Raw genomic sequence first — 14,533 nt, forward strand, 5'->3', positions numbered from 1 at the left:
GCCAAAGCATGGAACGCCCTTCCGCTCCACCTCAGACAGACAACATCGCTCCCCATCTTTGCAAGAAACCTCAAAACCTGGCTCTTCGACAGACCCCCTACTTGGTGGAATGGAACCTGCACCCCCCCCCCACCCCTAGCGCCTTGAGACCCTTACGGGTGAGTAGTCGCGCTTTAACAAACTCCTGATTGATTGATTGATCTGCTTCACAACCCAATCAGAACTCCCATTAACTAGAGCAGGCTGTTAACTAGAGCAGCAGCTCTACCAAAATCTATACTGGGCATAGGTCAAAAGTCAGCAAGTCACATCCAAAGGCAATGTGGAGTGTTTTCATGCCACTAAATGCCACTTCAAGTTAAGATTATTCAGTAAAAATCATAACCATCAACCATGACAGCAGACGTTAAAGTGACCTAAAGTACAAATCAACATACAAAAGGATTATCTAGTAATTGTAGAAAAAGAAAAGCTGGTCAACATCTAGTGAAGCCATGTGATCCCAACAATGGAAAGGACTAACTCATACAAATCGATTTGCAAAATCTACAAAACAAATATAAAGTGCATTGGTCCCCGGCGAGCCCTCCAGGGCAGAGTTGCTCAAAGCGATCCAGGGGTCCCACACTGCCCTGGAGCGTCAAATAGAGACGGTGTCCATTGACGTTAACCTGTTGAGGACGGACCTCCGTAAGGATGTGGACAAGGTTTCCGACGCGGAGGGAAATATAGCACAGCTACAGGGTGAGGTGGCCTCCCTCAAGAAGACTGTTTCCCAACTCACGGCTACGAAGGGGGTCCTGGAAAAGAGGGCGGAGGACGCGGAAGGCCGGGCGCGCCGCAGCAACAGTAGGGTTCTTGGAGTGCCGGAACGGGCAGAGGCGGGCAACGCGGAGCGCTTCCTGGAGAACTGGATACACACTCAGTTGTGCCCGCAGGGGTTCTCGGAGGTCTTTGTTATTGAGAGAGCCCACCGGGCCCTGGTCCCCCCCCGCCACGCATGGGAGCCCCGCCGAGGGCCATTATAGCCAAAATTCTGAACTATAGGGACAGGGACTGTATCCTGCGAGCGGCGAGGGAAGCAGCGAATCTCCTTTGAAAATAGTAGAATCTCCATCTACCCGGACTATACCCAACAAGTCCAAGAGCAACTGAAATCATTCCTGGGTGTTAAGCACAAGCTCCGGGAGATGCACCTACAATACATGCTATTATACCCGGCTAAACTCAAAGTGCTGGCCCAGGGAAAGGCGCACTTCTTTGACTCCCCGGAGGAGGTCTGGGAGTGGCTGGAGATCAGGAGAGATGATCTTCCTCCGGGTGAACGCGGGGGACCGCGTGAGGGTTGGGGGAACTCCCCCGCCGAGGAGACGTCCCAACGGACGACGGCGCAGATCTACGGCTTCGGAGAGTGAGAGTAGCCACAGGGTTACTGTGGGGGAGGATGAAGCGCTGCATCTGGCCCAGCCGGTAGCCGGAGACGAACCGGAGGCCCTGGGGCCGCAAGAACACGACGATGTGCTGGTCCCGGAAACGCTGCAGGTCATGGCAGAGAGCATTGTGCAAACGGCTCCGGCGGTCCCGGAGACCGGGGCGACGGTGACTACCGAGGCTGTGGGTCTCCCCCCTGAAGAAGATCTATGGACAGACGATGCTATGTATTTGAAGTGGGACAGCTCCTCGGACAGTGATGGGCCCCTTCCGTAATGTGGTGCCCGAGAAACATATCCTTTTGTAGTATGGCCTCCAAGTTGCCTATCCTGTGTGAATGACTGATGGTGGGGGGGATGGTGTGACTTTAGTGTTTAGTGGGTTGGGGCCTGCGATGACTAATGGAGCCCGGTGCGTCAATTTTTGTGTGAGCAGTGGGTTTGGCAGGGGGTTGGGAGGGTGGGGGGAAGCGGGGGGGGGGGAAGAGGTTCTTTCTCCTTTCTTTGCTGGAATGTATTTGCCTCGTTGGGCAAATGGAGAAGCTGTGCACTTCCTGGCACCAGCTGGGGAAGGGCATATTGGCGTTTTTGGTAGTTGCGGATATCTTGCTCGTGGGTGGGGGTTTATTTGAGGGGGATGTTGGGGGGGGGAAAGTTTAAGGCATTACTGGTTGTACAGATCGGGCACTGGTGCGGACACACTCGGTAGGAGTGGTATCTACGGGACATCATGGGGTATAAGTTCATGAGTTGGAATGTGAGTGGGTTGGGCACATGTACTAAACGATATCGAGTCCTCTCCTTTCTTAGGCGACACAAGGTATCCATAGCCTGCTTGCAGGAGACCCACCTGGGGAGACTGGGCACAGAAACTAGGGAAGAAATGACGTGGCCAGCTATTTAATTCGTCCTTCTCCACATATGCTAGAAGGGTCCTGGTCTGGGTGGCGCCTGGGGTACCGTTCGCAATCCAATATATTGAGGCAGACGTTCAGGGTCGTTACCTGCTTATTAGAGCCAAACTGGATGGTATGGATCTGGCGATTTTGAATTCCTATGCACCCAACATAGATGACCCGATGTTTTACGGGTCTCTGCAGAACGCTCTGACTCACGACCTGGGCACACCGTTGCTTTGGTTTGGGGACTTCAACTGCATCCTTGATCCCGACTTGGATAGATTCCCACCCCGGGCGGGGACTAAACCTAGGATGACGAAACAGCTTAAAGAGGTGATGGGGGCGGTGGATGCCTGGCGCCTCAGAAACCCAACAGAGAAAGTATCCCCGTGCTTCTCTCACACATAACACACTCAGTCGCCTGGACAGGGTATTGATAGCAAACGCTGATCCCGCAATGACAGTAGACATAATGCATCAAACCTGTTTCCTCTCTAAACATTCCCCAGTGGCTTGCATGGTGCAATGGGGGTCTGGGGTTGTCCGCCCCCGGACCTGGAGGCTTCCGGTGGACATTCTGCGGGACCAGGTGGGAAAAGTTCACGTGGGTAAAGCCATTGAAGATTACGTTGAGATTAATTGGGGGCAGGGAAACCTTTCCCTGGCCACCAAGTGGGAGGCCCTAAAGGCGGTGGTGCGGGGCGCCTGCATGGGACTGACGTACGGGGTCCGGAAGCAGCTGCTCCACGATCTCCAGAAGGCGGAGAGTGCCCTCCTGAGCGCCCAACAGGTGGTAGACCCCAACAAATTACAAAGGCGAGAAGAACAGACCGCCCGGACGCAACTTCATGATACCTTAGATAGGCTTGACAAATACACCCTAGGTCAGTATCGGCAGCGTCTCACAGAGAGGGGGACAAGTCAGGGAGGTTCTTGGCCTGGATTTTGAAATGGGAACACACCCCGAACGTATAGTGGCCCTTAGAGACAGCGGCGGCAAATTGGTCCACTCTGAGCAGGCCCTCCTGGGGGTTCTCCACTCCCACCTACAGCAGGTATATTCCGTAGCTGCGAACATCTCTGAGGCCTCTTATCTCCCCTATCTACAGGGGCTACCTGTCCCGACCCTCTCGGATTCGGATAGAGAGGATTTAGACGCAGGCCTCACTTTGCCAGAGGTTTATGGGGCGTTGGCCCACCTACCGCGTGCCAAATCCACGGGAAGCGGTGGGTTTCCTTCAGAATTTTACCAAGAATTCAGGGAGACCTTAGCCCCACTCCTCCTACAGGTGTTCCTGGAGGCGTTAGAAAGAGAAGAACTACCGCAGAGTATGGCCCAAGGGGAAATCTGTCTGCTCCTTAAACCAGGGGGAGGGACAAGCTTGATCCCTTCTCATATAGGCCGATCACAATGATAAATTTGGATATCAAAATTCTCACGAAACTTTTGGCCAACAGGCTTGCCCCCCACATGGCGCACCTAGTACACCAAGATCAATGTGGCTTTATCCCCGGGCGCAGCAGGGCGATGAACCTGCGGAGGCTGGCGCACATCCAACACGAGGTGCGGGACAGGTAAGAACAGACGGTCTTGGTCTCGATAGACCTTGCCAAGGCCTTCGACACCATCGACTGGGGATACTTGCAAGAGGTCCTCCAGACGATGGGCTTTGGGCCAGACTTTGGGCGATGGATTAGAATCCTCTATAGTTCCCCTCAGGCGCGGGTCCGTCTGGGGGGGGTGCTAGGTCGGAGGAGTGGCGGTTGGGTCGGGGCACGAGACAGGGGTGCCCCCTCTCGCCACTGCTCTTTGCTCTGGCCATGGAACCATTTGCGGTCCGGGTTCGTGCGGAACTGCAGCAGTGGGACATTCAGGTGGGCGACACCTGTAATGTTCTCTCGTTATACGCGGATGATGTGCTGTTTATTCCTGAAAACCCCCAGGTAAGCACTCCCGAGGTTGCTGCGCCTCCTGGATCAGTTTGGTGACGTGTTGGGCCTTTGCCTTAATCGGGATAAGTCCCTCATTTTCCCGTTATCTGGCTTCGAAGCGGTGCCACTGGAGGACTTACCGGAGCTTGGACTGATATGGGAACTGACCAGTTTCCGATATTTGGGAATCCAGGTGACCTTGACGGAGGAACTGTCCCTCGCCCGCAATGCGGACAGGGTGGTCGCGTCCCTCCAGAACTCCATATTTTTCTAGAACACCTTACCCCTGTCCCTCATGGGGCGGCTAGCGATCGCCAAAATGGTGATGCTGCCTAGGATGTTATATGTCCTCCGGAACTCCTTGTGTCCCCTTCCCCCTAGGGTTTTCCGGACCCTGAATTCGTTGCTCACATCCCTGCTCTGGGCAGGGCGGCGCAGTAGAGTGGCCCTAAGCACCGTTGTACGCTCCTTTGAGGAGGGGGGCTAGAAGCCCCGCGTTTTGATCTCTACTATTATGCGGCGCAGCTCCTCCCGGCAGCTAGGTGGTTTGCAGATGCGGACACATGGGAGACGCAGCTGCTCGCGGGGAGAGCCTCGGCGCCGGAGCTCCAGGTGGCGTTGATGCGGGGGTCTGGAGTGGACACTGAACTCCCCTATGTGGTGAGGCAGGTCGCTGCTATCTGGCAGCGCTTCTTCGAAAGGGTCCTGCGCAGGGCCCCATTTCATAGGGAGCTGCCGATCTGGATCTTGGCACCTATGAGGGACCTGGAGCAGCATATGTCCTTCCAGGCGTGGAGGGACGGGGGATGAGAGATCCTCGCCGATCTGTACCCCTCAGAGAGCTTTCTGACTTACGAACAGGCGGAGGTCGATATTTACACTATCAGGGACTGCGCTCAATAGGGCGCTCTGTTTGGCCGCAGTGCCCGGAAATACCCCCGATGACCCACACGTTACATATCCTGTTGGTTGATAACCTTGCTTTATGCTGCCATGAGACGCAACTCCGCTCCCCCGGTTCCGCCTGCATGGGCGGCCTGGGAGGCGGACTCGAGGGCTCCCCTGGACCAGGAACAACGTAAGCACATAGGGCTTTTGACTCGGCGGGTGTCTTGCAACGCTCGCTTCAAGCTCATCCATTTCAACTTTATGCACCGCACCTACCTCACCCCGCAGTCGGTGAGTTGTTATGCAAGAGACAGGAGAGACAGTTGCCCCAGGTGTGGAGTGAGAGCTGCGGGATTCCTACACCTGGCTTGGGAATGTCCGCTGGTGGGGAGCTTCTGGACAGGGGTAGTCGGTCGTATATCGACCACAACGGGCCTTCGACTTGAACTGTCCCCCCTACACTGCCTGTTGGGACTAGTGCCCAAGCCTAGAAAAAAGAAACTCCCATTTAATCTATTGAATTTAATGTTAGTGCTGGCTCGACGTCGAGTGGCCATAACTTTGATGGGACAAAGGGCCCCCGGGATGGATGCTTGGCTTAGGGACGTGAGGGAATGGACACTCGCGGAGGAAACGCACATGCAGGCCACTCGGAAGGACAAGAAATTGCAGGATGATCTGTTAGCATGGCGTATAATGTGTACCGAGGCATTAAATACTGACGAAGAAACATCACATACTGACTCGGATGGGACCAGTGGCGAACTGCTCTCTGCACCTCCACAATACTTGGATTCATGCTACGATTATCACATGGACTTCCGTGCGGACTCTTTTTGCTGTTCCTGATGTTGTCCACACCTGTAAAGTGCTGTAATGAGTCTATTGATCTGTGCCCACATGTTTTATGCCTGTAGGGGGGGTGGAGGGAGGGGGGCTGCGGGGTTGTATTTGTGACTGAAAAATAAAATAAAATAAAGTAAAAAAAAAAAAAAGTGCATTGGTGTTTAAAAAAGATAAATGATCACTGGCAAAGATTGGAAGAATCAAATTGTATCCATCCTGTATGGAATGACAAAAGAAAATGTAAAGAGCCCAACTTTATCTAGTTAATAACCATCAATCATGGGAGCAGAAACAAAAGACAAGTAAGTCTCCACACCAGGTCTAATCTATAACAACAGATGCGACCTAACAAAAGATTTAATGCAATAAAAATAAAATGGCCAGGTCTTTACGGATGTGTAAACATTTTAGGCCTTCCCAGATCAAAGCAAAGTTTTTACATATTTAAAAAAATTGGATTGATAAAACCATCAAGCTTTAAACAGTTCTTAATGTTATGGTTTAATTCAGTTTCCGGCTTACATCAGACTGAAATCCAGAGTAATAAAGGAGTTCACTGTGAAATATCTTCCAAATATGTAATACTCAACTCTCAATGTGACAAACAAAAATTGTAGTACTCTGTGCTTCCCCCAATAACTTTTAGCAGAAGTTGTTTTCAACTTAGCTGATACTGAAGATGCACGTCCTATTGTAGATATCAATTAGACAATTCAACAGTTTATCATCAATTTTTTTAAGCAAAATTATTGATTGCAGCTTGGGTCTGCAAAAACTGAAGTTTTCTCATTAGCAACAACTAAATGTTAAAGATAAGCTCAAGATAGCTAAATGCCGTAATCTTGCCCATTGTATGATTTTGAGCAATAAAAGCCTCTGGATTTCAAAGATCTTCTGGAGCCTAAGGAGCCTAAGGAGATGGGTCCTAGCTGAATTTGTTTATATAAACAGGACGCTGCCTGTCAAACGTTTGAGGACCATCTGATGTCCTTGACACAAGTACATCATCATCTGCTTAGAACAGCAACGAATATCTTGGTTACTAATGTTTGGGGTATACTGATTTAAACTGGTGGGATGCTGCTCCAGGCCACTGGTATGGAGTAAGAAGAGGAGTGAGGGGGGAAAAAAAAAACCTTGTTGAACCCCTCTGGCTCCTTTAAAACAGCCGGAGATTCCCCGTTGATTTCATATCATACTCCACCAGAAAAATCCAGGTAGAGATGCTGTAAAAAAATTCTACGCTGTCTTTATCAATATCCAATATCCATTAACACCAAGATCGACCAAAGCTTAGCACTTGGACACAGTCAATGGCCAAGCTTAGGTCCATGAAGGCTAAATGTGAAAATCTTCCTTTAGTGACGGATTTATTAAGATATATAATTGTGCAATAACCAAATGTTATTGTTTTTCAGAGATGTCTACGAGGTAAAACAACATCAGATGAGGTACACCCGGATCATACATCCAACCAATGATGTTCCCACCACCTGGCCCAGATCTTGTCATGTTTCTGTGGGCATCCTTGTGGGGGAGGGGGGGGGTTGCAAGGGCACCGGAGACTTCCAGTTACGTGCAATGTCTCATTTGACCACCAACAGGGTCACTCCAATAAAGGACCATTCCATCCTCCTTCTCCGAACCTCCTGTAGTACACCCAGCAATGCAATTAAGATATATAATTTAAGACATTGCGAAGTCATTCCAAGCCCTCCGCTAAACCCATACTGAGGCTAAAATGTTTTTCTCCTTCACCCAAGTGACTAGTCTGTCCAGGAGGACTCTGTTGGATACTTATACAATAGTCCCAATCAAGAAAAGAAGGAGGTTGCATTTGGGTGCTTCTTACCCCCTTTTTAAACATCAGGACAATTATTGACTCAGGACAAGTTTTAGGCAAAAAAAATTAACAGCTGCATTCAGTACATTGGTGATAGTAGGGACAGAAAGTGCAGTATTGTTCTTAAAGAGATCCGCAAGAACCCACTTGGGGTCCAGCACCTTGGTGCTAGGGCTCCCATCTATGGCTTTAATAATCTGGACACCAAAAGACATTCTCTACCCCACCCCTTACAATGATTATTAGCACTTTCGATACTAAGTTGGAACAATAGATCTCACTGAAATAGTCAACCAAACTACTGGCGGTAATGAGAGAGTTATGGCTAAAACAGGATAAAAAAAGGGGCATTGATCACTTTCCAGAAACAATATTCATCATTACACATACTTGCAGTACATACATCACTCCAAGATTTTTCCCAAAATTGCTCCCATTATCACTTTATTGCAACTCTTTAACAATAACAATATCTGCATTAATGGCCCGAATGTCTTTAGTCAATAAGGCATCCAATAGCAAGGAATGTTTTTCCTTAATGGATCCCAGCACTGAAGGGAGCACAGGAACCCTTCTTTTCACAGTAGCTAAAAGAATGCAGAATTAACCAGATGAAAACAGGAGGTCCAGCTTCTTTCGGTCATGGACCGGCCTGCCCTAGGCATGGATGCAGCCCGCAGGTGTCCTGCAGTTAAGGAGAAGTTGATACTATTAATAATGCTTTGTTCATTGAAGTGGCCTCCTTCCTCTTCCACTGAAGTGCCAAACACTCATGAGGAAGTCGCCAAACAAGTAAACATTCCGCGCTTCGGGAAAGGTCGGCAATATTAATGGCACTCAGTTCAGATGGAGTTGCCTCCTCCCTCCACAACCACCACCAGGTGACTCCAGTAAGTGACGTTCCAAACACAAATGAGCAATTCCGCAATCAATCACGTGTCACAAATGTTACAATCCCAGGTAACATCCGACCCAGAGTGCTGTAGTTAATAGCAAAAAGGTCCAAGCTCAAATAAAGGAGGAAGTAATACCTTTACCAATGTTCCCAAAACAAGATTATGAAACCATACAGACCCGACAACAAGCCTATCATGGCTTAAAGTAAAAGCAGAACAAGGTATAATTTAGTTTGCCCATTTGAAATGATTGAGGGGGAATACAGAACAGAGGTTCTGAAACAAAATGTGTGCTGTTACTGGCTGAATAGAAGACATTTTGAAATAAGCTGTCAGGCATAGTACGGAACTGGGACAAAAATGTTTAAGTAAAGAAACTGTCTAATGAACCCTACTTTCCTTAACCCCAGTAAATAGTCACTAGACTCAAACTTCTCTTCCATAAATCATTTCATAACTTTGCCAACTGTGTATTCTTCAACAATCACTTTTAAAGGTGTTGCAGCCAGCTTGCCCCATTTCCAATTATACATTTTATTTTAGTATTCTTACTGTTCATTGCCCACGTTGTTTCTCGTCATTTCTAAGCATCAAAAAAATGTTATCCATGATTTAAAATTATTTCACACGGTTTCGTGGATTGTCCATGATTTCATAGTTTGTAAATTCTCTAGTTTGAAAGTTGCCACATGAGCCAACAGCTCAAAAACCTGTCTTACAATAGATATTTTGTTCCAAGACCACTAAAATCTTTGGTGCCATTCAATGTGACGGTTTAAACTGAACATTACATTTATTTGCTACAGATAGGAAAATGCTAAGGGGTGTCAGCTGATAGTGTAGCACTCAAAAGAATAAGAAATGAAGCAAGCAAGAGGATACAAGTCATAATGGTAGGTTCACCTAACTGGTAATTCTCGTTACAGATGGCCCTACTCTTCCTCAAAACACTAAACATATTTAAAAAAAAATAAAAAGTTTGCCACTAGTGGTATACAACCACCCTGAAGGAGGTAGGATCAGACATTTCCTCCAAGGCTGGCAACATATTACATCCAACAAGTGGGTCCTCCAGATTGTCCAATGAGGCTGTGCTCCACCTTTTATTTTTGACCGGTCACACCTTCCACACACATCAGAAAATCTCTCAGAGGAGCACTTGTCCACCTTGCTTCAAGGGATTATTTCCTCATGCTGAAAGTGGTGAGCCTTTGTCCTATTGCAGATCTTCACCCTCTGAATACCTTTTTGTGGAAGGACAAATTGAATATGCTCTCACTGACTCAGGGTCTTTCGCCTGGGCCCAGGCGACAGATGGTGGTTTTGGACCCGCAGGAAGCTTACTTTCATGTCCCTGTTTTGCAGTTCCACAGATGCTACTTGCAGTTCATGGTTCCCAGTTCCCACCATGCTCCTCTGCAGCCTCACCGGTGTCCCTTGGGTATTCACGAAAGCGATGGTGGTGGTAGCTGGAAACCTTCAGAGGCTGGGAAACCAAGTTTTCCACAACCAGGCTGTTGAAGGTGGAGTTGCCAGAGTTAGTTGTAGACCACTTTCAGATGACGGTGAAGCTCCTTACATCGCTGCAGGTTCTTGATCACCAACCGAAATTAACACCGATTCCATTGTGGAGACCCTTCATTGGAGCATTTAGGGATACAGTGGGGTTTCTGGCCTCCCCCTCCCCACCTCAGCGAGTTTGCAACAGTTGACAATGATCCTGTTGTTTCTGCCTCAGTCCTGTATATTGATGAGTGACTCTGAAGCTTCTGGGCCTCTTAACAACCTGATCGCCGACTATGCCAGGTGACATATGCCTAGTCTGCAGTGCAATCTGAAGTCTCAATGGGCCCACTACAAGGGGAACCCATCAGATTCCATCCAGTTTCAGGACGAGCCTGCAAAAGCTGGAAGACCCTTCTTTCAACACTACCCAGAGTTGACGGTGGTGACAGATGTGTCACTGCTAGGATGAAAAGGTCATCTGGGAGAAGTGGAGATCAGAGGAGAGGACTTTGTTCCCTGGCAGAGACCAGTGTCCACATCAACCTGCTGAAGTTGTGGGCCATCTGCCGGGCACTGAAGGCCTTCCTATCATCCATCAATGGGAGGCTGGTTCAGGTGCTCATGGACAACAGAACTGCCATGTGGTACTGCAAAAACAGGGTGGTTGGGGTGGTGTATCCAGTGACAGAAGGCGCTTTGTCCCTGGAGCTGGTTGGAGGGACAGGTAATTTCCCTGCCTGTGAACAACCTGGGGGATCTTGGAGCACCAGGGTAGACTAGCTCAGCTGCTGGTGCCTGGAGGATCATAAATGGTCATTACACTCAGAGGCATCTTCCAGCAATGGGGAGAACCTTGGCTTGACCTTTTCATCACCACTGAGAATGGACAATGCCAAAATGTTTGTGCGCTGGAGTTTTCATGAAGGATCTCTCAGATACTCATTCTGGATACACCTTTCTGTTGCAGTCTCTACTGCCTAGAATTCTAAAGCAGACCACAAATGACTGGGCCCAAGTTATCCTTGTGGCTGCAGACTTAGCAAGGAGAATAGGGTGCCTGGACTCATTTGTTTCCTCCCAAAACCTTTGTGATGCCTCAGTGGGACCTTAATTTGGTCCTCCCTTTCCTCATGTGCGTGCCATATAATTGCATCCAGAGTTGATCACTACGTCTCCTTACTTGAAGACTGACACTGGTCACAGTGATTTTGGCTCATCAGTGAGTAAACTTGATGTTCTCTTGGTGCAGTAAACTTATACCACCTAATTCCGAGACAGAGAGGTACTTTGGACCACAACAGCCTTTTTACATAAAGTGGTTATTTATTTTCAAAGTGTACAATCCATCACTCATCCAAAGCTTTTTGCTCCACCTCCCCCTCAAAAGAGGAGGATATAATCCATCAGTTGGTTTCTAAAAGAGCCTTAGGGTTTCAATGTCAACAAGGACTATTTGGTGGACTTTGTGGGGGTGCTCTAGGGCAAAGAAAGGCAAGGCAGAAAAAGACTGTCAAGATGAATAATCCTTTGTATCAAGATCTGCCACACACTTGCCAAGAGGCAGCCGCTGGAGTGGTTGAGGTCCCATTCCACCAGGGCGAAGGCTGCTACCACTGTACTGGCACATGGAATGCCTGTACTTGACATCCCATCATTCTGGGACACCGATTAGTGCCCCATACCACGGCACAATAGCTGCTGCATTTGCAAATATCGTCGTTCTTTATCATTCATATAAATCCTTTTTACTCCATATTTTAGACTTTTCAAACAATTTTAGTCCGCATGCAAGGAAATGCATATTTCCTGTGTTTCTCATATTCATGATGGGCCATCCGAACCTCTTCTTTCAAGAATACGTACTCAAGCAAATTTTCATCAATAGCAGTTTATTACTTGACATCCGTCAGGCTGCAATGTGGGAGTCCGCACACACATTCACAATGCAGTGCTGCCTGGACAGTCAGCTCCGACTAGAAGGGCATTTCAATTGTTTGGTCCTAAAGGACTTTTTGATCGGAGCCATTCCAAAGATCCACTGTTTTTGAAGGTACTGCTTTGGTATCTATTCTAAAGGTAAGGAAGCTGCATGTAGTAGTATTCATCAGAAAAACAGGTTAGTTTCCTTTGGTGATTTTCTTTCTGGTAGATACTCTATCGGATGCATCACTGCACTCCCTTTTCTGTGGAATGGTCTTGCTTTCAATCTGAAAAGGTCCGAACCTAGGAATCTGCACACTGGGATGGCTGATTATTGGTGGGCTCTGTTCCAAGGGCATGGACAGAGTAAAGAAAGAAACGGACGTCAAAATGCAGGGGTGGCACTTATACGCGGGTCCATTCGTCACTTCCAGGGCAGAACCAACACATCACAGAGCTGCATAATGCCACCTTTATAACATACGTGGCATCAAACAAATACTCTTAAATATCTTTGTCAGAAACTGATCACCTCTAGGGATTCTTGCATAGGTAGAAACAAATTTAACTTTTGTCCACGGATCCTACAATTTTAGAAATAAAGTTCCATTGTCTGATCCACCTTAGGCTATATACTTAGTTGTGGAACTCCTTATGAGCTTCCATTAGAATGCCAACGACTTCAGCCTATTTAAACACTCCTTGAAATCTCATCTGGCTGAGAACTAGCTCAACCATCGAGATCTCCTTTTCACCACTTTGAAATTATTGTGCCACTTTCAGGACCATTTACCCTTAAAACCATAAAGCTCTTTAATTAGAAGGCCACACTTGCTCTGACTGGTACTTTGATCTATTGCTGTTTGACTGATATGCACACATTGTTTAAATGAGCTGTAAATATTATATAATGTGTTGTGAAACTACTGTAAGGCCCTTGTACACTCAGGGGCCTCGTTCAAGCCAATAAAAGAACTTAAAAAAACTTTAAACGACTGCTTTCTGAAACATTTGTTTATTTTTCTGACACCACTCCCTCTCTCAAATCAAAATAGGTTACTCAAAATTTTAGGATTTTTTTATAGTACCGCTTGCAATACCAATGGAGAAAGTTGTGACAGAAAAACACATTATCGACTATCATCTTCTCTGTCAAAATCCATCATATTTTTATTTGATTTCAGCAAAGAGATGAAGACAGACTGAACATTGGTCGTCTATTTGAATGAGATAGGTAGAAAAGCTAAAGAGTTGAAATTTATAGTTTGAAAAAAAACAATAGCTTGAAAAAAGCAGGCCAGTTAGAAAAAAACGTTAAAAATGTCAGGACGTTCAAATGAGGTCAGTTTAGGGTAAGGTGCAGGGTTAGCTTCGGAGTAAGGATAGAGTTATATTTGAGTAATGGATTAGAGACAGGGTTGAGGCAATAGTGTTTTTCACCCTCATAAAGCATGCCCTGTGCAAAGTGCCATGTTACTTGAATGTTAAAAACCAAATTGCAGAATGCTAAAATTATACTGCGAGTCACAGCTGTATCGGCAACTCACATTGTAAGCCGCACAATTCTCTTGACTAAACGAGGTAACCACGTGTGTGATTCTCAAGGAAATGCATCTATAGTTTGGGACCAACACAAAAGACGCAAAGAGCTGAAAAGTTTACTGACTGTCCATGTCAGTCGAGACCCTCCACACAGAGTAAGCTGTCCATGAGGGACTGTTTTCATTCCATTCAACAGCTATGGGTTTCAGAGGTGGGATAGTGAAGGTTAGGGTAAACTGAAGCAATCAGCAATCCGCAAGATCCCAACTAATGACCTTTACAGAAAACCCTCCTTTTCGGGCATTGCAAGTATTCATTTTAGGGATGGTGTTGCACTTCTGTCTCAGGAATATGGTTTAGCCATAATTTCTGCACGTCCTTTCAACCAGCTTCTTTGAAATGTGTGATATAACTACACATGTAAACCAGCAGAAAGAATTGCCCAAGTCTCATTGGAGAGATGTGAATACAGAAATGCAATGCATCCAGTCCATATTACATTTGTCCAGGTTTATGGATAGTGTGAGGAAGAGGTTTGGGTTAAGGTAAGAGAGCATGGGTTTGGGTGTATAACAGCTTAGAGAATTTGATGGGGTTGTAGGCACAGTATGGAGTTAACATTTAACCAAAATTTACGATTTGAGAAATGGAAACATTTCTAACATTTGACAAAGCAAAACTGCCAAGTCAATTTGAACGTTAATTTTGCAGTTTGATTTTAACGTTTGCCTTTTCTAACACAAAATTTCAATTTTCAGCCTCCACTACAACAAAATCTGGTAAAATATGGTGGTCTCAGAAACTTGTTCTGCCATTCAGAGACTTCTTTAA

At 47.1% G+C, this 14,533-nt stretch overlaps 1 protein-coding gene across 1 annotated transcript in view; it reads right to left on the reverse strand.

Annotated features, from left to right (window-relative positions):
- PEX19 (peroxisomal biogenesis factor 19) overlaps positions 1 to 14,533 on the reverse strand; it is a 99,077-nt gene that overhangs the window by 8,808 nt on the left and 75,736 nt on the right. The window lies entirely within an intron of this gene.

This window comes from Lissotriton vulgaris, chromosome 12 (genome assembly GCF_964263255.1).
Source record: "Lissotriton vulgaris chromosome 12, aLisVul1.2, whole genome shotgun sequence".
In the NCBI taxonomy this organism is placed as follows: Eukaryota; Metazoa; Chordata; class Amphibia; order Caudata; family Salamandridae; genus Lissotriton; species Lissotriton vulgaris.